General features: G+C 37.5%; 1 protein-coding gene across 1 annotated transcript in view; it reads right to left on the reverse strand.

The window, feature by feature from the left end:
- The window catches only part of LCA5 (lebercilin LCA5), a 50,799-nt gene extending 41,681 nt beyond the window's left edge, over window positions 1–9,118 (reverse strand). The window contains exon 1 of the mRNA XM_036249481.1: window positions 9,078–9,118. The gene's annotated coding sequence lies outside the window, so the exon portion shown is untranslated. The remainder of the gene's footprint in view (window positions 1–9,077) is intronic.
- Window positions 9,119–12,336: the final 3,218 nt, after the last annotated feature.

The following is a 12,336-nucleotide window of genomic DNA, read 5'->3' on the forward strand; positions in this document are numbered from 1 at the left end:
GCAGAGAATCAGCCATTATGTAAGAGGACTCCCTAAAAGCTAGAATGAAGAGGGATTATCTCCAGACACAAATGTCCACCAGGGCAACTCTTCTTCTCTTTTAGTGTCATATTTGTTTTTATTTCCAGAAGAAGTTACCTCTTTATTTACGATGGGAAGGAGAAAGAGGGGTGTAGAACAGGGAATATTACACTGACTGTCACTGTACATGGGTTTGGGTGGGAAAGAAGGTAAACTATTTCCATTTTTAAAAATTGGAACAAGAAAGAGTTCTTAGAAATTAAGATGTTTGCACAAATTAGAAAACAAAACAAAACAAAAAAAAACAGAAACTTGGTTTAGAAGATAAATTGAGTAACTCTCTTTGAAAATAGTGCAAAAAGAAAAAGAGAGTGTGTCTTATTTAACCAGTAGACATTTCAATTATTCTTCCTTCCCATTTTCAGTCATCTTTTTTCTCAGACTTTAAATCCCAAGATTCTCTGAGATTCTGTTTGATATTCTGTTGGATATATCAGAATCTCTTTTTGCTGCAGTTCCCTCTTTAATATTTTAGGTCAGTTTTCTCTGTTCTAATCTGTTTCATCTATCATTACTCTTCATCTCTTTTAGAAATGTGTTGCAATTGCTCATCTACTGAGAGTACTCTATCATTCCTTCAATGCTATAGGTTTGTTCTGTTTTCCTTTAAAATTATTTTAACGTTGTTGCCAAAGAGAGGAAACAAATGCATATGGTCAGATCTACAACATTAACAGCAAATATGTCATTTTAAAGCCAATTACTTCTAAAAATTATTGTCACCCTTTTACTGACAACATGATATCAGCAATCACTTTTCCAAAGTCCATGAAACTACTATTTATGTACCTATTAGTTCAACAAAAAATTACTGGTGATACAGATGCCATTTTAGACAATGAGGAAACTGAGATGAGCAAGAATACACTATGAGTTCTTTTAGGGCAGGGTTTAGCTCTTCCATTAAAGAGAAACAATTAAGAACAATAGTCACAATAATGATATATGTATCCATTATACATTTTCTAAAAATATTACATGCTAATTACATGAGAACACGTTCTTAATAGTGATAACACATTCAAGAATAACTCCTTGCCCTGGCCGGTTTGGCTCAGTGGTTAGAGCGTCGACCTGCGGTCCAGAGAGACCCGGGTTCGGTTCCTGCTAAGGGCACGTACCTATGTTGCAGTTTGTCCCCGGCCCTGGTTGGTCATGCGGGTGGCAGCCACTCGATGTGTCCCTTTCATGTCGATGTTTCTCTCCCCTCCCCCCCCCGCCCCCGACTCTATCTGAACAAAAAATGGAAAAATGTCCTCAGGTGAGGATTAAAAAAAAAAAAAGAATAACTCCATGAACGTTAGAGAATACTTTCTTGCCTTTGCCAAATTTCTGATTATTTAGGATTTATTTAAAAATAAGGCAGGTATTTCTAACTTACATACACTTGTATCATCTCTTACTCTGTTACAATTCTAAATGACAACAAACAAGTATTCTTTAGAAAATATAGCAACCTAAAGACCTAAGCCTTACTAGAGAATAGAAACTTAGACACTTGTGAAAAGTCACTTTTAAAAACTTGGTTCTTAGTCTTTATAAAAACATTGTTGCCTGGCTGACAATGATGTCAGAAAAACAGTTTAAACAAATAAATAAGCAAACAAAAGTAAGTTTAAAAAAAAAGACATGAAATATTAGACCAAAAGAAGAAAGAAATAAGGATGAGGTAAGGCAACTATTCGAACAGTAACTATTAATTCTTCTTACAAAGTATAAACAAAAACAAAGCACAGTAGCTTAATGAGATTATATAACAACTTAGCACTGGAAGGAACCCTGGGGAATCACTCCTTTCTTTACATAGATGAAGGCCCACAAAAACAAAGTGACTTACCAAAGATCACAATTTATCTAAGGTCTCAGAGCTAAGTTAGTAAAACTTGAAATGGACTACAAGTTTTCCGAATCTTAACTGAGTGACCTATTCAATATTTCATTATCAACAATCAGATGAGAACTATCTCAGTTGCGAAGCCACCTCCATCTGCATCTATCCCATCCTACTGCCCTCTCCTTGCTAAAACTGAAGAAGCATTTCTGCTCCTTTATAAAGATAAACATTTCACCTGTCTTCTTGCCCACACCTTTCCTCCATCTCAAAAATTGTGCTCCTGCAATTGTGTCCTCTCTACAGGATCATTTCCATCAGTAAAGCTGCTGCTTGACTTCATGTCCCAATTTCTCTATTCTAATTTTCCAATAAAAAATTTTAAGAATAATTTATAATTTAGAATATCTCTATTTATTTTCTTCTGAATCCACACTATTCAAATGTTCATCCCCACTGAAATAGCTTTGGTCAAAATAGACCATGATGTTCATCTTCACTCAAACCAATAGCTACTTTTCTGTCTTATTCGTACCTGACCTTATAGCATTTCACAAAACTCATCATTCCTCCCTTCCTAAAACACTCTTTTCTTAGCAGCTCCCATGGCCATCTGCTTTCCTCGTTTACTACCTCAATGGCTGTCTCCTCTCAATCTTTGTTAAATCTGCCTCCTATTCCTGATCTCTAAATGTTGGAAAACACAAGGCTCCACTCAGTGGTATTCTTTATCTATATTCTCTCCTTAGGTTATGTTGTTCAGACTTCTTTTACCCTGACATCCAGATATATATATCCCCACCTTCCTATCTGACAACTCCATCTAAAAATCATTTCATTTGGACTCACATGTCCAAAACCAAAATCATGATCTATCTCCCTTCTATCCCCACTCTTTCCTATTTTTCTGATCTTATTAAATGGCACCTCCATCTACTAAATTACTGGTGTCACAAATCTAAGTATCATTCTGGATTCCTTCTTAAGTTCACATCCCACATCCAAACATTTGTAAAACCAGATGGTTTTACCTCCAAAAATATTCCAAATTTTATTTTTACTTACCATCTCCACTGCTACTAACCTAGTCCAAGTCACCATTTTTTTCTCACTTGAACTTCTGCAATAGTCTCCAAATTGATATTATGCTTTCATCTTTGCTTCCCCAGTCAGAAAAAGCTATTTGACACAAAGATCAACTGGCATTGCTCTCCTGTTTAATACCCTTCAATGGCTTCCTACAGCCATCACATTCCTTAACAAAACCTGATAACTCATATAAGATCTAGCCATTCTTGCCTACTACTACATCCTTATCTCATGCAACTCTTCCCTTCATCTGCATTTTCAGACAAAGTGGTCGTTTTATGTGTGTGTGCTTCAAAGATGCCAGACTTATTGCCAACTCACAGACTTTGTACTTGCTGCACACTCTGCCTAGAAAGACCTTTCCTTAGAATTTCACAAAGATGGGTCTTTCTCTTTTGTTCATAGACCTTACTATTGGAAATAATCTTACATTTATTGTCTCTCCCATTAAATATAAGACCCATGAGAACAGAAATCTTTTCTGTCTAGTTCACCATGGTAACCACAACACCATGTATTAATTTTTTGAGGAATAAATGATTATTCTGTAATGCTATTTCAAATAGAATATTAATAGTTTCATTGTATAAAATTTGCCTTTCCATTTTAAAGGAAATGTTTAATCTTTCCTCTTTCAAATAATTGAATAGGGCTTACTTAAGTCTCTAAAATTCCTAAGAGAAAAGTTAGCAAATCAAGAAGTTTTGCTCAGAACCATTACTATAGTAAAGTTGGAATATTATTACTGGGTTAATTTTAAATAACCGAGATGACCTAACAGGGCTTCAGACAAAATAACGTTCACTTGTAGTTACAACAATAATCTCTATTTGACTAATATAAACTAATCACAATATGTTAACTAAATAAAATTTTTTTCTTAAACGTTATGTAGATTAATAAAATATTGAAGATTTATAGTCCATGTATAGTTCTCCAACTAATCTAAACTAATTCTTTGTGAATGGAAATGAATCAGTTAACAGTAGTTCATCTGTTTCCCCTACCTGTACAGGGGTAACTAGATAAAAGCAAAAAAGAAAAAAGAAAAAGAAAGAAACTGTAAGTATTGCCCAATTTCAATTTCTAAGAATTGTTTATTTTCTAAATATGGCCAAGAGTGCTATCATGGCAATGCTAGAAAACTTATCAAATCTAGCACTTGACAATTTTCATTCCAAAACTTTCTTCCTAAAAAAAGGTCTCAAATAGTATAGGTCACACAAAACAGGTCAGAAAAAAGATTAAGGTCCTTCAGTACCAGAACGCCTTCTTTATATAGTTTCAAATGACTCAGAATGTAAATCTAAACTATTTTAGAGTCCAGTATATTTGGAATATCACAATGATCCTCTGATTTATGTGACTTTAAGAAAAGTTGTTGGGGTTCCCATTTTCTCTACATGCTCTCCAGCACTGTTGCTTGTTGATTTACTTGGTGGGAATGCAGACAGGTGCAGCCATTGTAAAAAACAATATGAAGTTTCCTTAAAAAATTAAAAATGGAACTGCCTTTGACCCAGTGATCCCATTTCTGGGAATATATCCTAAGAATTCCAAAATATCAATCAAAAAGAATATATGCACCCCAATGTTCATAGCAGCATTATTTACAATAGCCAAGATCTGGAAACAGGCCAAGTGCCCATCAGTAGATGAGTGGATAAAAAAACTGTGGTACATATAAAGGGCTGTAAAAAATAAGGAACTCTTACCCTTTTTGACAGCATGGATGGACCTAGAGATTATGCTAAGTAAAATAAGGCAGTCAGAGAAAGTCAAATATCACATGATCTCACTTATATATGGAATCTAAAGAACAAAATAAATTGATGAACAAAATAGGACCAGAGACATGGATAAATAGAACAAACAGATCTCAGAGGGGAGTAGGGTAGGGAGGATGGGACGAGAACTAAAGAATATATATGCATAACCCATGGACACAGACAATGAAATGGTGAAGGTCTAGGGAGGACAGGGTAGAAAGGGGTAAAGGGGGGAAATGGGGGACATTTTTAATAGAGTCAACAATAAAAAAAAAGAGAGAAACGTTGTTAGTTTTGAGGGGGGAAAACTGTATAAAATCAAATACTGTAACTATTCCTGTCATTTCCCTGTGTTCAGTTTTTTTAGATATAACATTGCTGCCGGGCTACCTCTGCTGCCAGCAAAAGAGCTCACACAACAGGCAACTAGATGAGTATAATAAAAATAAAAGTAAAAGAGAAAAATATAAATAAGGAGACCCCCCCCAAAGAAAAATAACCAAAGAGAAGATAAAGGTAAAAACAATATTGCTGCATTAAAACTGCAATTCCTTTCCTCCTACAAAGGAGAAAAATAATTATAAACAAATAAAACCAACTAAAATTTTCCATTCCTCTACTTATATGTCCCAGGATATTCCTAAAGCATTTCCTTATCCTACATTTATTTACATAACACCTGCTCTTGCTTAAAAGTCAAACTATGCTTAGATTTTAAGTATGGTTTCCTAGACTCTCAATCAGATAACAGTAAATGTGAGACGTAAAATTTAAGGCATAATCAGCTTCTCTTAAACAATGGGTAAAATTAAAGCACCTTAACTATAGTACCTATTCCTAAAGTTTAGTCAGTCAAATGAAAACATCACAGAATATTCATTCATAAGGTGTTTACTGAACACCTACTAAGTGTCAGGCAATGAACTATGGATAGAGCTGGAGATACAAAATTAAGTAAGACACAAGTGATCCCCTACCATTAAGAAACTCCCAGCCAAGAAGCAAAAGGTAACAAAAGAGTTTAAGTACTAATGATAAAAGGAAGTAAAGGAAGCTAAATAAACTCATAATTAAGGTTAGAGGACAGAAGGGAGTTCGGAAAGGTTTCCAGAGGCAATAATGTCTAAATTGAATCTTTAGGTACTAGCAGAGATTACGTACAAGTATGATTCGGGTAGTATGTTTGTGTTTTAGGGAGCTGGGATGGTAGGTGAGGTTAGTTGGTGAGGGAAGACCTTATTTCAGCATGTGTAAAAGTAAAAGGCATAAGGCTGCTGGCTTCTAAGTGATCAAGGCCACTCCTGATTACATCTAGATGGAAATTTGGCTTCATTTCTGGGCTACTCTGGGGGTCATTGCCTCCTTGATTACTCACCACACCTGGGCAAGCCTTTTCTTCAGCCATGCCAGAGAGATTTCGGTCTCTAAGTACCAATGTTCTCTTCTCACATTTCCCAGGCTCATGTAAGTTAGGTTAGTTTTCGCAATAGATGCAGTGAGGTCTGAAGGAGGGTGAGGATTATGGAAGCCCCGGGAGGCACACTGAGGGGCATGGAGCCCACAGCACCACCAGCTGCAGCAGAGGGCCTCCTGTATCTGCAACAAGTTCCATAGGCACAGTAGCCCTTCTGATAGTACTTGCAAATGGTGGATGACTAGCTGTTTGCCAAGTCATGTGAGAAAAGGCATTAGTTTCCTTCCAGACACATGCCATGGTACATAACTAAGCTGCAAATAGTTTATAACTGTGCTGTCCAATATAGTGGCTACTGAGCACTTGAAATGTAGCTAGTCAGAATTGAGAAATGCTGTAAATGTAAAATACACCTGGGATATTGAAAACTCAGTACATAAATAAGAACATAAAATATCACTCTAATAATCTCTTTTATATTTGTTATATGTTGAAATACCACTTTGGATATTTTGGGTTAGATAAAATATATTAAATTAATTTTACCTGTTCATATCTTCTTGAGTGGCAACTAAAAAAATTGTTAAAGTATGTACATGGTTCATATTATATTTCTATTGGACAGTGCTGGTTTAGAATTACTGCTGAGAAATTGTGGTAAAGTAATAACAAGTGGAAGAAACTATTACAAGAAGGATCTTTATGTCATACTAAGAAGTTGGTTGGAAACAAAGGATTTTCCGTAGGAAGGAAATGGTCAGATCTGACATTTACGAAACTACATCTCCAACCCCAAAATTAGAGGGCAAATGGGCTGAAAGAAGACCAGTCTTGAAATTAAGCGGCAAGCAATAGCGGTATGAACTAAGGCAGGGTAACTAGAGACAGAGTGAAAAACCGATTCAGAAATGTTTATCAAGTAAAATAAACTGGACATGTTCATGGATTATATGTGCAGTATAAGAAGACAGCAGAACCTAAAATAAACTCCAAAATTTTAGGCTTCCAAAGTTGGGTAACTATGGTGCCATTCAATAGGACAGGCTCGGTCAAGGTGATGGGTTCACTATCAGGGACTGAGTTTAGAATGCCTGTGACAAAGCTATGTGGAAATACCAAAAGTTAGCTGCATACATTTGGATCTAATGCAAGAGTTCCCAGAGAGAGAAAAAAAGTTGAGAGTGCCATTAACAAAATAATAATAAAATATAGATGGTGGGAGCCAACACTACCAAAAGCCTGTCGTTGAACTCAGCCAAGAAAAGAACACAGAGTGAAAAGAAGGCAGATGACTAGATTATGAGGAAACACAATAATTAAACAATGGGTAGGGGAGGAGGATCCCACTAAGGAGATGAATGATAGGCAGAACCAGGAGAAAGGGTAGCGTTGGTCCGCAGACCAGAGAGTCTCGTGTTCGGTTCCCACTAAAGGCATGTACCTTGGTTGCAGTTTGTCCCTGGCCTTGGTTGGGGTCGTGTGGGTGGTAGGCAGCGATGTTTCTCTCTCTCTCTTCTTCCCTCTCTATCTGAAGATGAATGCAAAAATGTCCTCGGGTTGAGGATAAAAAAAATAATAATAATTTTATATATATACACACACACACACACACACACTAATCATGCTTAAGAGAGAAAATAAAGGATCTTTAGAACCATAACTCTTTTCAGTTTTGTTTTCCAAATATATGTAGCCCCTTCCGCCCCCCTCCAAAAACATTTAAATGACTTTTGATCCCAGAGAGCTATCTAATCTGTTTTAAACTGGAATCTGAAGGTAAAGGATAGCCACAAGCATATATAATATACCCAACTCTATTTTCCTGGGAATAGGAACCAAAACTTTCTTCAGACTTTCAAAGGGGTGGTCCAAGACGAAAACGATTAAGAAAATCGCCAGTCAATGCAGCTCTCCACCAAGTAGCTCACACAAACCAAATTCCAGCAACAAAACAATTTAACAGAGTATTATTAATTACCACCCAATTTTTTTTTCATTTACCCGAGTATAGGTACGGACATCTCAATACAATTAATCTTCACAATATCTACTATTTCCATTACCAAATGGGGTAAAAAAAATGATGCTAGCAGTTTGTTACTAGCCAGTAATTTGTTACTAATTGATGTCAGTAATTTATCCAAGACTACAAAGTGAATGGGAGGGGTTTATACACGAGTAAATTAGACCCGTGCTCTTCATCACTCTTAAACACTGTCCCCTGGTCCCGCCAACGTAAAACACCAACTATGTAGGCACCCACGCCAACTCACCTAAGCCAAGGCACCCTTTTTGTCAACCCTCTTTCCACCTCTTATCCCATCCCTGAAAGAAGTGTAAAAATGTCTTTTCAACTCTGAAGAATCTCTGCACTGTAAGCACAGTCTTATTCTCTCATTTATTTATTATCCCAGAGTTACCAAATGCCTCTCAGCCTCCTTCCCCTTCTTGGCCCTGGCCCTCCCTTCCCATCTTCAGTCTCCACAGGCCTCTGGAGATGTTCAGTTAACACACAAACCCCTTCTCTACAGCCCCCTGCAATTCTTTCCGTCTCTTCCATCTCCTAAAAAGTAAACCAACCCTTCCCCAACTTCTAATTTCCCAATCCCGCACCTGTCGGTCAACCTCCGCTCCTCCCGGCGCGCTCCCAGCTGCAGGCACTTCGTTTATTTTCCCAGGAGTCTCTTCAACCCGCGTCCCCAAATCCTCCCGCATCCCTAATCCTTCCCGCTTCAGCAACTCCACTCGCTCGCTCCATTCGCGAACGCCGCATCGCCAGCGCCGCAACGCTCCAGTCTCACCTGGTACCCCGCAACTCTCAGTCTCCCCGCCCACGCCAAAGCCCACCCTCCTCCCACCCAGGCCCGTCCTCAGAGCCCACGCGGCGTCCCACCTCCTTGTCTTCTCTCTGTGGACCAAACTCCCCGCTCGGGCCTCGGCGTCTGGCCTCCGGAGAGTGGGCTCCGGGCCCCTGCGGAAGCTGCGGAGGCAGCAGGGCGGGCGCCGAGGTTGCGACTTGCGGGAAGTTTGAACACAAGGTTGGGTAGGGGCGGGGACCGCAGCTCCTGGGTGGCAGCGGCGTGGCGACTTCGGCTCCAGGGTAACGGAGGCGGAGGCCCAGACTCCACTGCGGGAGGGCCGCAGCCAATGATGTGTGCCCTGCTCTCCCATTGGCTTTTGTTTCCAGATGGCCCTTTCTGCTGGCTCCGGTGGAACTGGAAGGCGGGACTATGAGTACAGGAGAAGGCGGCCATTGGTTGACCGCTCTAGCTATAGCGGCGACCGAGAGTGGGGCGTCTTTAACGCTGAAGCTCAGCGTAGCGCGCCTGCGGCCCTTTAAACTGTGCTGAGTGAGAGGCTAGGGCGAGTGTGTCCTGGGCCTTGGACGGCGGGAGCAGGAAGACGCGCGCGGAGGGGACGGGATGGGTTCATGAATTGTAGAAATTGGAGACTGCACAATTGAAAACATTAACAATCGTCTCGAATCCCTTTTGGAAATAGACTAGTTTTAAATTCGGAAGAAATGATAAACAAATATGTACCTGGCTAGTTCTCTGTCTTCGCCCTGAAATTGCGATTTTCAGGAGGATGTGGAGTTAGTGCATTAATTCTCTTGTCTCGAGATCACGGGAATTTGGCTTGAAAGTGATTTTTAGGTTTTGGAACCGGTTTGAGGTGGAATGACATTAGAAACATTTGCACTCATTTTTTTTTTTTTTTAAAGAAAACGTCTGTAGTGCGTGTTAGTACCTATTAAGGGCTGATGTATGACATATTTTTCCCCTTTAAACAGGACAGTGCATAAACGGCATTGATTGATTGCAGGAGGTAGGGAAGATAAAATCACCTATTTGGCGAAGGCGACCATTACGTTAAGCCTTTCTGAACCTTCTGATTATCAAGATTAACACAGTATTCCTCTTTCTTGCCATCCTTAATTTCTCCAGAATTGTTTTTTTTTTTTTTTTACCTCCATCTGCAGAAAATCTAATTCATCAAGGCAAATAAATGCGTTCTAATCAGTCTTCTGACCATGAATTATGGTAATTCCCTTTCTTGCTTGACCTCGTTTTCCCAACTTTGCACTATTTCAGAGCTTTTACTTTATCTTGTCAATATAGTTTACTTCAACTTTCAGATGAGTCTACCTACATAACACCGTTTAAAATGCAAGTTTCGGTAGGAGATAGCATTATTTGTTAGTGAAAAATAAATAAATCATCCCTAAAACTGCACTGAAATACTTTTCAACAGTTCGTTTAAATCTGCTAATGCTCTTCATCAAAATAGCTCACAGGTTATTGACTCCGTTAGAATTAGCTAAACAAATGCATCAGTGGATTACTTTGAAAGAAGTAGCTATAAAGAGTCAAGAAATGTGCTGTATTTAGGTGAACAAACAACGTGTCTCCCCAGAGTCAAATGGGGGTTGTTAATACTCAAGGACTGTTGAGAATTAAACTAATTTATTCACTCACAATGCGCTAGGTAGTATAATCTTATTCTGTCTTTACTCATGACAGATACTGTTACTCATCACTATACCGAAGTAAACAGCTTTAGAGAGGTTAAAGAATCTACCACAAGATACTAAAGTAGTAAGTAGTAGGGCCAAGATTCAAGCCTACATCGGCTCAATTCCAGGTTTCAAATTTAATGCCTTTAATGTGTTTCACCTACAGGTTAATAGAGTTGCTGGAAGGCAAGAAAAGTATTTAAAAGGTATGGAGTCTCCAAAACACTGTCTAATTGTATGTAACACATTTTCAAGATATTTCAATGTTTTATTCACTCTCTCATATTTGGAATAACAGTGATTATCAACTTATTTGACCTTAAACAAAGACCAAAAGAATTACAAACCTACAGAAGTAAAAACCAGTTTACTAAACTATTTTTAAAAAGTGATGCAAAGTATGAGATAACAGTTTCAAGTTTTTATATGATTTTACATGTTTTGTTTTGTTTTTTGTAATATTTTTTTATTGATTTTAGAGTAGAGAAAGAAAGGAAGAGAGAGAGAGAGAGAGAGAAACATCAATGTGAGAGAGACACATCGACTGGCTGCCTCCCACATAACCCCTACCAGGGCCGGGACCAGAATGCAACCAAGGTACCCGCCCATGACCAGAACAAACCCAAGACTCATTGGTCCCCAGGCTGACACTCTAACCACTGAGCAACCAGCCAGGGCATAGTTTTTTAATATAGTTATTTTCGTAGAATTAGAATTTTCTAAGATTATAGTATTTGCCATTTCATTTCACTAGATACTAAATAGGATTCAGCTTTTTTTTTTTTTTAAAAAAAAAGGAAAACCAATAAAACCACATTTTTATATTACTGTCACTTAAAATTATATTCAACAGGAATCAGGTTCCTTGTTGTTTTTAAAGATTATATTTATGACAGAAATCATACTAATAATCATTAAGCACTTTGGAGTTTTATTTTTAATATCCCTGGACTTACATTGATATTGTAATATCACCAGGTTTGTTTTATTGCTAACTAATTATTTTCTACAGAGTTTTGATTGCCTTTATTTATGCTTTTTGGCAATGACATAGATAACATTAAACTTTTTCTAGAAATGCTTACCAATAGAATTATTCCTGTTTTCCATATAGGAAAACTAGAGAGTTTGAACAATTTGTTATAAGTTTCATAAAATTAATAGGCAAAGTAATAAGTAGACTTTCCAACTGTAGAAAATCCAGAGATTACAATGGTTAGAATTGAATAGGAACATACTATAAATAACCATATCTTGAAAAATTTACCAATAGAATAATCCTTAGCTAACGTTCAGATGTTTAATACCATTCTTAAAAATAAAAAAACAACCAAACATAAAAGAACAGTAATGTCACAATTTTATATATTTTACCTAGATATGTGATAAGTATTACAAAATTCAAAAATTTAAATCTAACTTCTTGGTGTCCATATTGTTAGAAAAATTTTAATTTAATAGTAAATTCCAGGTAAATAGTATGTTGTCAGCATATAATAACTTTTAAACAGTATCTAATATGTGGTGTGTTTAAAAGAAACTGAATGGCTTAGGAAAACTTGAGTTGGATATAAAGAACAATAGAATTGGAGACACAGAAAGTGGTCTGCTCTTATAAAAACAAATTTAGTCCAAT

This window comes from Molossus molossus, unplaced genomic scaffold (assembly GCF_014108415.1).
Source record: "Molossus molossus isolate mMolMol1 unplaced genomic scaffold, mMolMol1.p scaffold_m16_p_8, whole genome shotgun sequence".
In the NCBI taxonomy this organism is placed as follows: domain Eukaryota; kingdom Metazoa; phylum Chordata; class Mammalia; order Chiroptera; family Molossidae; genus Molossus; species Molossus molossus.